This window comes from Fringilla coelebs (assembly GCF_963513975.1).
Source record: "Fringilla coelebs genome assembly, chromosome: 6".
NCBI classification, from domain to species: Eukaryota; Metazoa; Chordata; class Aves; order Passeriformes; family Fringillidae; genus Fringilla; species Fringilla coelebs.
In genome coordinates, this window is record NC_140034.1 from 15,989,276 (window position 1) to 16,001,694 (window position 12,419).

The 12,419-nt window shown below is 42.7% G+C and overlaps 1 protein-coding gene across 1 annotated transcript in view; it reads left to right on the forward strand.

Moving 5' to 3' along the window:
* The window catches only part of ITPK1 (inositol-tetrakisphosphate 1-kinase), a 136,627-nt gene that overhangs the window by 56,067 nt on the left and 68,141 nt on the right, over nt 1-12,419 (forward strand). The window lies entirely within an intron of this gene.

Here is a 12,419-nt window from a genome sequence, read left to right on the forward strand (position 1 = left end):
GAATAATCTGAAACCTGAGATTCTTTTGTTTGATCTCCATTGCTGTACCTTCTAGTTCTTTTGCTCCTCTGAGAATATTTAGGGATCTGCAGGAATAAACGTGTTCCTGGGTAGCAGATTTCAGTTTGTGCTGAACACCCCAGAATGCCCATTTATAGCATCAAATCAGTTACTGTTCCAGTGCAGCTACAGTATTTATGATTAAGGTAAGCTATTTCTTGCCAGAAAGTGGTTAACACTCAAAGAATCTGCATAGTTTATAAGGATCTGTGGCCATGGAATGTGTGGAAGAGATTTTCTGTGTTCTTGAGCCCGTAACTTAAAAAGTTTAGTTGAATTCTTAAGCCTTCTTTTCATTTTGATTTTCTACTTCTGGTCATGGATGCCTGAACTGGGTGAAGCTGTTCAATAGGGCTCTCAGTCGTGCCTTTTTCAGTAGTTTAACTCTTAAAAACCTCAGGTAAAATTCCCTAATCCTAGCGAAACTGAGGTAATTTTTGTCATGTCATCATCATTTTCATTTTGTGTTTACTCAATGTTGTTCTATTTCTGATTCTTCCTTCTGCATGATACTGCTAAGTTACACTTTTTAGATATCAGTAATCTACTCACTGTGCTAAGACCACTAATGAAGATATTAAATAAAATGATCAGAAAACCAGTGCCTGAGGAATGCCACTAGCACAGCCTCTCTGGTTTGCCGCTGTTGCTTTCAGCATACAAGCCATTGTCATCTTCTCTTTTATTTAACCCTTCATTCACCTTCCTCTGCTTCTACAGGTCCTTGTCTTTCTCCAATTTCAAATGCCTGCATGCTTAACTGAGGGGAAAAAAACCAAAGAAAGAAAAAAAAAGAAAATGCTTTGCTGCATTTTCTCTGTCTAGAGAATCAGTGGTCATACATCCAGTTAGATGGGTCTGGTCTGCCTTTTTGAGATTCATGTCACTTTTTACTACCTTTTTTTATTTACACCTAAAGATCTGATTATTTTTCTGAATCTTCAAATGTACTGAATTGCTGTTATACTGCTAGGCCAGATGAACAGTAAGTAGTTGTTGTTTTTCCCTCTTTCCCTCATATAGTTGCCTTTTTTTTTTTTTTCTAATTGTTTGGAAGCACTGTATGAAGGATACAGTTATTCAGAACCTTTGTATCACCATCCTCTGATCTATGTCTAGATCTATGTCATGTTTTATTTGAATTTTAATTTTGTTTTCTAGAGATGGGGGGAGGGGTGGGGTTTTTTTGGCTTTTTTTTGGGTTTTTTTAAAGTATGTGGTACGGGAGAGACAAAGTTTCCCTTCACTTCAGCACATGAAACTCTGAAGTCATCTGACATCTGTGCCACTCCACTGGGCTCCTTCTGATAAGCATATTTCAGGTGTGATTCCTCTTATTCTAGAACATGAAAGTAAGACAGGCTAAATGAATTTGAAATGCCAAGGTGTTTATTCATTCCTCTGCAGGAAGAAGCCTGAAATTATTGTAGTTATTTGCTCCTGTGACTCTCACTCTGTGATATCTGGCTTTGGCTGCTGGTACCCATAGATGTATCTGTATCCCTCTCTGTTCACCAACTTGCCTTGCCCCCATGACCAGCCTCTTTATTCTTGTTGAAAGCTGAAGCCAAACATTTGTGTAAAATTTGTGGTTATTTCTATATTATCTTTAATATTATCCCTATGCTTGCTACACAGAGATCCCAATTTTTCTTCTTTTTTGGTTATTCCCAAAATATGTTTCGCTCTTTGGCATGCTGTCAAAAAATGCTAAGCATCCTTTATTATGAGATCCTGGAGCTTTTCACAACTCAGCAGTCTTTACTAATTACATTCTTTATACATTTGCCATCCTGAAGTCATAAATCTGCTTGAATTGTATACCATTTTATCCTGTAATTTAAACTAACACAGCTTGATGTAGTATTCTTTGTATTACTAAATTTTATGTTAGTTTTCCTGCTTCAGAGTAGCTGGGCTATAACGTCAGAGGGATTGTCAGACAATCTCAGCACAGCAAAAGCAGGACCTTTTATCATTCTCATTTAAAAGGAATTTTACTTAAAATATTCTGCCTGGGGCTGTTGGTCTCCGTATGTGTTGGGCAGGTGCTGCATTGGAAGACTATTCACTTGAGTGGGAAAAAGTGTCTGGTGTGTGGCTGAGCCATGGACCACTTGAGAAGGCTTCATCAGACATGGTAGAAAGTAAAAAGCAAACCTGTTTTGCAGTTGTTACAAAACAAACTTTTGGCCATTAGCTATTGATCACTACCTCTGTGCCAGGGTGTTTGCTGATGCAATGAGTGAGACCAGATGAGGCTTCAGTTAGAGCATTGTCTGTATCCCAGCCACCTTCTCCTGACTTCATTTTCTGCTCCTTTCTCATATACCTTCTAGCAGTGCAGCACCAGTGAGGGATGATTGTAATCTACAGCTATGCCCTTTTTCCTCCATTTGAGAAATGATGAGCTGTTTCACCTTTGCAGCTGTGTTCATTTCAGACCATTTCAAATGCCTTTAAATTCACCCTTGGAAGGGATGGTTTCATCCTGTTGTCTCACTGGGAGCTGTGGTTTCAAGCTGAAGTAATGCTTTGTAATTGAAAGGCAACTTCATTCTTCCATAAATAATACTTGCTGGAACAGAATGGAAGGGAATGCCACAGTCTCTTCAATCTCTTTATGATCTCTCTTCTGATTTCTGCTCATACAGCATGGGGATATGATATAGGTCAGCCTAAGCATGGCTTTCTCTATGTTTAAGAGCAACCTTATTTGTTTTTTTTTTTCCCTTTAGGCTAAGTCTTCTAAAGCTTTTGTGTTTCTTCCCTGTCTTATTCCAGTGTACTTCTCCCTCCTCTTCCTCCTCTATCATTTGCAGTTGCACAAGCATTGCTAGCTATCCAGTGGTCCTGAGCAGCCCTGTAAAAATGTGTTTGGATGAAGGGTGATTTTTTTAAGAGAAGCATGTTTCAATTTTGGTTTTTTTTCCAGAAGGGATCCTAATTAGTTTAGGCAGGGGGTGAATAAAGAGCATAACAACTTTCTACTTGGACAGCTATCGCTCCCTCCACATGTATTTAAATTTCATAGTACACAATAAACAGCACATAAATTCAGCAAAGTGATGAGCAGACTGGTTTAAATGTACTTTGGGTGCTACCTACATTTCCTTACAACTTGGCCTCATCCAGAGTCTCTTGAGAAAGGGAAATCACCTAGAAATACAGCTCTCTGGGGGCTAGTAGCTAACAGAAATGAAGAGGGTTCTGGCAGCCTGGCTGTGCCAGATGGGAAGCTTTGTTGAAGGGAGAATTACAGCAGAGACACAGTGGAGACATTGGCAATGTCATGGGAAGTACAGCTGCACACACAGGAGCTCTGACTGCTCTTGATGTTTGACAGGTGCTGCTGAAGAATTATCCAAAAGCTGAGCCTGATCTGTGTGGTGTAAGTCCAGAGCTGAGCTTTGTCAGCCCTTAGGATAAAGGGTAGTAGCCAGGCTTTCTGAGGGATGTTTCTTAGGTATCAGCTTTTCTACTTATCTAATCCTGTGATCAAAAGGAAGGAAGTTAGGCAGTCCATGTTTGTGTGACTTCAAGAGAAACTTTCAGAATATGCTTCCTTCATTTTAACATTCTCTGTATCCAGTAGTTATTAAAAAACCAAAAGTGTCTGTAGTACTGTAAGGTCTTGATGTTTTGATTCCATGTATGGTGATATAATTAAGGTTGAAAACGTTGGTAAAGGTTCACCACTCTTGTGCCCCTCCCTCTGCTTACCTGTGCTGTAGTGGCTGTAGTGCTGCACTATTTCTCTATTCTAGATTAGCTGGAATGTTCTCCATGGATAGTGTCTCCGTTCCACTCCTTCTCTGCTCTCCTGCAGGGTTGATTGAGCTGTTGGTTCAATAACTGGGCTACAGCTGACCCAGCTCACTCAAAAAATGATTAAAATTCTGCTGTGTAAAGTAAAAAGAAAAAGGGTTTCTGAGTCTGATTTGCCCATTCCAGAAGCAAGCAAGAGATTTTGTGACCCATGGTAGTAATTTTCCCATACCTTCCACTACTGAGATTTCCTCTACAGCATTTTAATCTGGTGCACTGAACATTGCCTTTTTGACAGTTCCAGGAAGTGAAACAAGGCAGGTTTGCTGAATGCTCATTCTCCTGTGTTCTTCTTTTTCTATAACTTGCTTTCATTCTTTGGAGCACTAATCCTCCCATGTCACACATTTTCTGTTCAACTTTTCTCCTCTGCTAATCTGTGGATTTGTTCTGCTGCCCTTCTTAATCCACAGGAGCCTTGGTGACCTCAGGAGACACCCTTGGCAAGAGGCTTTTCTGGATTTGGGTAACCTTGATTATTTCTCCTTCATTGCTGAAAATCAGCAATTGCCTCTCAAACCATCCCTGAGTAAGACTGAGCTGCTTAACCCCTTGCCTACAAAACCCTGCTCACTGCAGTCCAGTCCTAGTGGGACATGAGCTCTCAGTTTAGTATCATGCTCAGAAACAGCCATTCCCACGTCTTGGCAAGTTCTGGAAAGAACTTTCTGCAACTGCCAAAGTATTGTACAGGTCATAAACCAAGCTGTTAAACTTTAATTGGTAGAATTTATTTTTGTGTGTGTGTTGGGCTCTAAGTCTAAAACAAAGTTCTAGTAACAATGTTCCAGTCCTGGGTAAAATAGAAAGGCTGAAAACGGTTTCTGTGAAGAACTTTAGCCATAGCCCAAACATGGGATTTTTTGTATAACTTTTAAAGAAGCAAAGGGGCAAAACTTAGTGCTAACAGGAGAAGGATGCTGAGTGGAAATATACCACTGACCCTCCGTACCAGGGTCAGAGGAGTAAGGAGGGAAAGCAAGGGAGCAGTGGGAGAGGTTTGAGTAACTGGGGTGCAGTAACTTATTTCAGTGTTACTGCACAGGCCAGAGCAGTGCTGGCTCTCTCTTTGCTTTTGTGGGAGGGGGCAGAGGAGGCTGTGGGGAGGTGGTGCTCACCAAGATCCTGGGGGATTGCATTACTTGGGGACAAGCCTTGGATGTACAAGAACTAGTCAGTTTGTGTAGTAGCTGGGGAAGCGATCCATAAATGGTGTCTGTGTATGTTAGTATATGTTGTGTAAAAAACCCCTATGAGCTTCCTTTGCCTTCATTTTATCTAGAGTACAGATAGAAGTGAGAACTTCCCTGATGTTTCAGACATGGTGCCAAGCTTCCAGGGGAGCAGCTGTGTGCTTCTCCTGGAAATGTGCAGCTTGCACATACTCTCTGGCAACTTGTGCCCAGCAGAATGCAAAGGAAACACAAGAATGCAAGAGAACACAAAGAAACCATCTGTTAAACCCAGAATCTTCTCTGGTGTTCAAGTTTCAGTACTTGGGAAAATGGAAACCCAGATTCATAGGCTATGTTATGCTGCTCCTCATGTTTAGGTGTGTCTTGATGCCTGTGATGTCACTGATATTTGCCTGAGAGTCTGCATGACATATCAGTGTGGGACATGCTTTCCTTCTCTGGTGGTTCTGTTAAAGTAAGCTGGGCAGAAGAACAGCAGATAACCTCTAGTGTCCTGCAGTGGTAGAAGGGTAAGCTCTTGGGTCAGTCTTCAACTTTGTGATTTCAGAAAGACCAGGAGGAAGGTGTAGGGTATTTTCAAGGTGTTTCCTTCCTGCCTGGGGAAGAGTTGCCCTGTGAGGGGGTGGCTGGTGCCGGTGCTGCTGCGGTGCCCTCTCCTCTCCGCAGCCGGAGCGGGAGGTCTCCTCACCACAGCGGATTTCCTTTCACAGATTGCCGCTGCTGCAACAGGATGTGCAGGTTAATGCTGGGCAAGGGGGGCGTGGAGAGACAAACCAGCACCTCTTGGTGTACTTTTTGCTCTTTCTTTACAGCCTTTGGTGGTCAAGTCCCTGTTTGATCTTTGCAATGGGACAGAGCTGGCGTTTGTTAACCAGGGGAGTTCGTGTTCCCCTTTGGCCTCATGAGCAGCAGCAGCAAGTGCTGAATACTTTTGCACTATCTGGGCATGATGAAAGCCCAGATTACTTTTTTTCTCAGAGAGATTAGGAGACAATCTCCTAAATATACAAATATTTATTTAGTTACAATACACGGATATTTTAGGAACTACTGGAGCCTGCCTACCACTGAAAATGCCAGGTAGCATAACGTCTTTCCTGGTGAGGAAATGTTTAGTGATATGTGCTTTGTTACCTTCCATGCTTTGGCAGGAAGCTATTTGTGTCAGTTTTGTGCTGCACAGACCTGACAGCTGCTTTTTCAAGTGTATAGTCCCTGGAGGTACAGGACAGGAGTGGGTTGCTTCTGAAGGATTTAATTCATGAAAGAAGCATGTGCTGGTCTTATTTGTTCTTATGGATTTCCCTTGGTTTGTCCCAAGAGCAGTCAGGTTTCTGTGCCTTTCTGCTCTGTTGCTGTGCACAAGTAGGTCTTATATGTATAGATGGACATGCACAACTGTTTTCCTGATTTCTTTCAGGAAATTTTCCCACTTTCTTTCAAAAGCAAGGACATTCTCACCTGTAATTAGAATCTCATCTGTATTTTTGTTTACTTTTTACAGCGGATTGTAACAGCGAATTTGACATTATTGATTTTTGCTGCTTACGTTCCCTCTCCAAAGTGCTTAGGATATTTTTAGATGCTTTCTTTGAGTTTTTTGGGAGAGAACAGTGTCCACCAATAGATCAGCTGTCAGAGTTCAGCTTTGTGAAGATCTGGCCTTCTCATCTGAGCTTGTGACTTTTTTCATTATGACTTGCTCAGCATTGATGCACAGCACAGGTAAACACTGGAGCTGGGGTTGGGAGAAGAATTTGAAAAGCTTTATTTTACAAGCCTTTTGATAGAAATGTATGTGATGAAAATACAGGGTAGAAAATAGTCCCAGGAGTGGAAGATGAGGATGAAAATCCTGAAGGTTTTCATGCAGTGGAGTTTAAGAAGTTGAATTAAAACTGAAATAAATACCACATGTCTTGGGACCAACACAGCCCTTCCTTGAGTATTTGAATAGCAGAATACAATAGATTTGTGTAGAAAATTCCATATGCAAGAATAATTAAGGAGGAATTAAGGAGCAAAGAAGTCAGGTCAGGCTGAAGTTGTGTGTCCAGTTCACAGGGAGGAGAGGGGTTAGATTGCCACAAAGGGACTTTTGGACTGTGATTGGTGAAAAGTGTAGCAGAGAGCATTGACAGGTTGAACCAACCAGAAAGTTGAATGGATTCTTTCCCTTCTGTGACATTTTATTAAGTTAATGCCTGATGATTTGATGCTAACTGCCTATTGAGAAAGCTTAGATTTCTGATTTACCTTCTGCCTTCATTTATCTCCTTTGGCTGAAAGTTTCATGAAAATGAACATTTTCTACCTGCAGCATGACAGGCTGCTGTAAAGGGATGCGCACTTCTGTTCAAAGGATGCACATCCTAGAGCACCCCAGTCCTAGCAGCACACCAAATGAAAACATACCAAGAACTTAGAGCAGCATCCTGGTGAGTGGAGTTTGTTAGTGGGTTGGAGAATGGGAGCAAAATGTTTGAAGAATAGCTGTATGGGTCCTAATTTTTAATGAAAATATAGTAAGAGAAAAGTGAGGATAAATAGAAATGTAGACTCTACATTGCTCAGGGATATAGCAGTGGATATTACTCTCTGGTTCAGATAAAAGAATATAAATACAGGTTGGTATTAAAACTTCATTTCATATGAATGCTAATCCAAAAACTATTTTGGAAGAAGAGCTTTAAAAAAAAAAATCAAAGTCACAAATCCTAATCAGACAGATTCTGAAATACAGCTGATTATACCGTGGACTGGAAACACTGAATAAAACAAAAAATACACAACTATTTTTAATCTTTATGATAAATTATATTTCTTTTTCCTAAATCCAGCATTTGTAGTTGTTTGGCTTGGTTTTTTTCCCCTGAGTGAACAAATCCAGATTTTCTCCACTTGGACATAGTTTTATTTTTAAACACAGCTTCCAGAAATGCATTTGTGTGGGATTGCAGTTGGGACCAGTGGAGAGCCGTGGCACTCTGCCAGGCACTCGCCCTGTCCCTGCAATACAGATGGATTGCCAGGGTTCTGGAGAAAAACAACCCCAAAACTTTAAACAAATTATGCCTAATGGAAATAAACATTTTTTGCCCTTCTCTATAATGATTTGGATAATGTGCTGGCTGTGTGTTCCTGGAGGACAGAGGAAGAGGGAAGGGGGAGAGGAGGGCAGAGACAGAGCTCTGCGTGCCTGTAACTTACTCTCCAGTGGATTCTTTGGGCAGCCTGTGGGAGAGACTGTCATTTCTAAGCTTGGAATGTTTTGTAACTTCCAGCCCATCCTTCTATTAAAAGGTGGGCAGGCTGGCTGCAGCCAGCTATGATAAGAGCATTTATCTACTGGTTGGTTTCTTCCATATATGGATTTGAAGGACCAGGAAAGGCATACAGAACCGTATAATCATTTAGGTTGGATCAAGTCCAGCTGTTAACCCAAGTCCACCTCCATGGATGGTGACTCTGCCACTTCCTGGGGCAACCTGTTCTAATGATTGACTTCTTTCAGTGTGTCCAATCTAAATATCCCCTAGTGCAATTTTAGGACATTTCCTCATGTCTTATCACTTGTTACTTGGCAGAAGAGACCAACTCCCACCTGGCTACCGCCCCCTTTCAGGTGGTTGTAGAGAGCAATATGGTCCCTCCTTATCTCCATTTCTCCAGGCTAAACAGCCCCTCAGCCACTCTTCATCAGATCCGTGTTCTGGACCCTTCTCCAGCTCTCTTGCCCTTCTCTGGAAATGTTTCAACACCTCAATGACTTTCTTGTCCTGAGGGACCCAGAACTGAGCCCAGTATTCAAGGTGTGGCCTCACCAGTGCTGAGTACAGGGGGACAATCCCTGCCCTGCTCCTGCTGGCCACACCATTGCTGACACAGGCCAGGTGCCATTGGCCTTCTTGGCCACCTGGGCACTGCTGGCTCACGTTCAGCTGCTGTCACCAGCACCCAGGTCCTTCTCCACCAGGCAGCTTTCCAGCCACTCTGTCCCCAGGCTGTTGTGTTGTGTGGGGTTGTTGTGAGTGACCCAAGTGCAGCACCTGACACCTGACCTTTGCTGGCCTCATACAGCTGGGTCTCAGCCCATGGATCCAGCCTGTCCAGATCCTCCTGCAGAGCCTTCCTGCCCTTCAGGAGATCAGCACTCCTGGCCAGCTTGGTTTGAATTGCAAACTCACTGAGGGCTCACTTGATGCCCTTGTCCAGATCATTGATAATGATATTGAGCAGCACTGGCACCAGTACTGAGCCCTGGTCAACGCCAGGTGTGACCGGCTGCCCGCCGGATTTATCTCCATTCACCACCCCTCTCTGGGCCTGGCCATCCAGGCAATTTTTTACCCAGAGACAGTGCACCTATCCATGTCAAATATATGCCTTGTGTATTTCCTGTGTACAGCATTGATACTCTCTTCCATGCCACGCACCTGAGTTTTGCTGGGTTTTGGTGATAAGTGACAATGCTATGAAAACAATACCTGGTTGGGGTTGGTTTTTTAACATAAAGAAGGGCAAGCAGAGTATGCTGCAGGCTAAAGCCTACCTCACAGAAGAAAAGGCACCATAGATATATCTCTGGTTTTTCAAGCTGGTGCTGATAAATCTTTTCTCTCACTTCTGTTGCTATGGTGTACTTCTTTGCAATAACAAACCTTTGGGTGTCCATGTCAAATGCAGAGATCATTTAGAAAGAGAGAGATGCTGAAAGGGAAGGGAAGTAGGAGGGCTCAAATTCCAGCTGATGACAAACAATGAATCAGTGTTGGTCTCAGCAGAGGGCCATCAGAAATTTTGCACTTTGCTTTCACTGACTTCTTTTTGGGTTTGATACTCCACTTTGAAAAGGCTTCTTTTTTACCTTCTCAAATAGTTTTTTTCCTTCTACTTTTACTTTTTTTCTTAGTGCATAAAAGGAAGGTGGATCTCTTCCAAATTCCACACAGCCCAGGAATATTTGCTTTCTACAGCATGGCTCTAAACACAGAGAACTTATTCTTGCAAATGGTTTGATCCTCCAATCCACAAAATACTGGATCAGACTTTGAAGGTTTTTGTGGCTAAAATGTACCTGCTGTCCTTTTTGAGGCAGTTGAAGCGGTCACTGAACTTCCTTCCAGAGAAGCTGCTTTATCATGCTGTTGTTTCTCACGTTGCTTTACTGGTGAGGGCAGTGTTAGGGGGAGCCTTTTTAATGCTTTCCAGTGTGCAAAGTCCGTACATTTGGTTTTCTTCTCAAAATATACCTGTTGTGTTTAGCTGGCACAACTGTTGTGAAGAAGTTATCTTGCCCAGATGTCTTGTGCTTGTGGAAAACACTGTGCTGGAAATGCCTGGATTTGCCTTGGAGGCTTGCTTCTATTCTTAGGTCAAGGCTGAAAGGGAGGACTGTTCTTGTTTTCTGAATGTTTCTGTGCAGATTGAGCTGAAAGTTCAGGAAGAATGTAGAGGGGTAACCAATCTCAAACGCTTACTTGCTTCTTACTGCTTTTCAAACTGCAAGTCCTGGAAATGGATTAATTCAGAATTTTGGACCTTGGCAACCGTGAACTTTCTGACCTAGTTAAATGGACTCTTTGTTTTGCTGTTTCCTTCCAGATGTGATTGGCAGATGGAAAAAAATCAGAAGCAGCAGTATAGTCATCTGAGATTTCTTTTAAGGATTTTAACTGATTTTTCTGGAACTTGGTTGAAGAAGCTAATTATCTCTTTCCATGTTCTTTAGCCAAGCTGCAGGTCACTTCATTTTGCCTTCATTGTGCAGATACTTAGGCTGTCCCCTGGCCTTTGTGCTGTACTACTTGTGAGAGTGAAAATATGTCAGGACAGCCAGACCTTCTGTGGACTGCCTCACCTGGCCACAGCTTACCCATCCCTGAGCATCCACACCAAGTCTGTCCTGCTGGTCTCTTGGCTTGTAGGGAGTGGCTGCCCACCTGTGAGCAGTGCCTCTGTTTGTCTCCTTGGAAGAGAGACACACTCAGTGTTTTCCAGTTGGATTGGAATCCGAATAAGGACTTCAAAGGGCCCCAGCCCGTAACTGTTACTAGGAGCATATAGTAATGGGCAAGCAAGGGTGGTCTCTGAGGGAGGAATTGGCAGCCTTCCAATTTGCTTTTGTGCCATAGGTGCCTTCAGTTATTCTGCTCAGGGAGGCCTGGCCCAGATAAGAGTGCCTACACAAGAAAAGTAATCCAGCTCCATGGGTTGGTTACATTAGCAAGTAGCTAATTAATATAAGGCTGATAGATCTCTGCTGGTTTTCTTGGTTTGATCCTGTCTTATAGCTTTACCTTCTTTAAGGCATTCACTCCTTAGTTCAAAGCTGGGCCATTTCTGTAGGGTGGGAAATTTTAGCAGGACAAAACTCAAGCTAATGAGACTGAAAACAAGATCAGCAGCAGCCCAGTACTCCCTCCCTGCTGTGCCTCTCACACCCTTCTTCACCAGAGTTGAATAAAAAAAAAGAAAGCAGCAATAGAAAAGATCATGCAGGTAAAATGAGATGCTAACTTTAGTGAGCACATATCCATCTTTCCTCTCAAAGATGTTCCTGATTTGGCATTTACAAGGTTAAGTTGTCATTGATGCAGTGGGTTTCACAACTGGTTGAATTGACTCTCACAGCTTTTGTGCTGTGAGCAGCCTGGTGTGTTGGCTAGAACATGAGCCAGTTCTGACTTACACTGAACTAATGTTGAATCTGGTGAGTAGCTTCATGGGATCATCAAGTTCTGTGAGCATCATCTTCATCAAAGCAGATTTGGCATTAAATCAAGACTAAGTTTCTTAGGGCTTTGTCCAGTCAGGTATTGAACATCTTGACAAATGGAGATCCTGCCACCTCTGTTGGGACTCTGCTGCAACCAGACTGACCTTGTGGTAGATTTTTTTTAACCTGATTTAGTTGGAATCTCCATAGTTTTGATTTATATCTTGATAAATCCAAGCCCTCACAATAACACTGGTCAGCTCTCTTAGGATTCTCTCATGCATCTCATACAGGTCCAGTAAGCTTCTTAGCATTGATATTTTATCAAGAGAATTCCTCAATCCTTTTCCATTGCAGATGTCCTTCTGCTCTTGAACCCTGTTTTGCTACTGGGACCAAGCCCTCTAACACATTGCCACTGTTTTCATGCCTTCCTGTGCTGTCCGGAGCAGACTCTCTGCACACCTCACCCCAAATCTCTGTCTCCTACCCAGCTAACTGCCAAAGTCTGCTATTGGGAGTTGTCTGGGAGCTGCACCCCTCCTGGTAACAGCTAAATAACTGTCTCAGTAGCAGATGAATTTCCACAGATCCTGACTCACTTGCTTGTGTGTTAC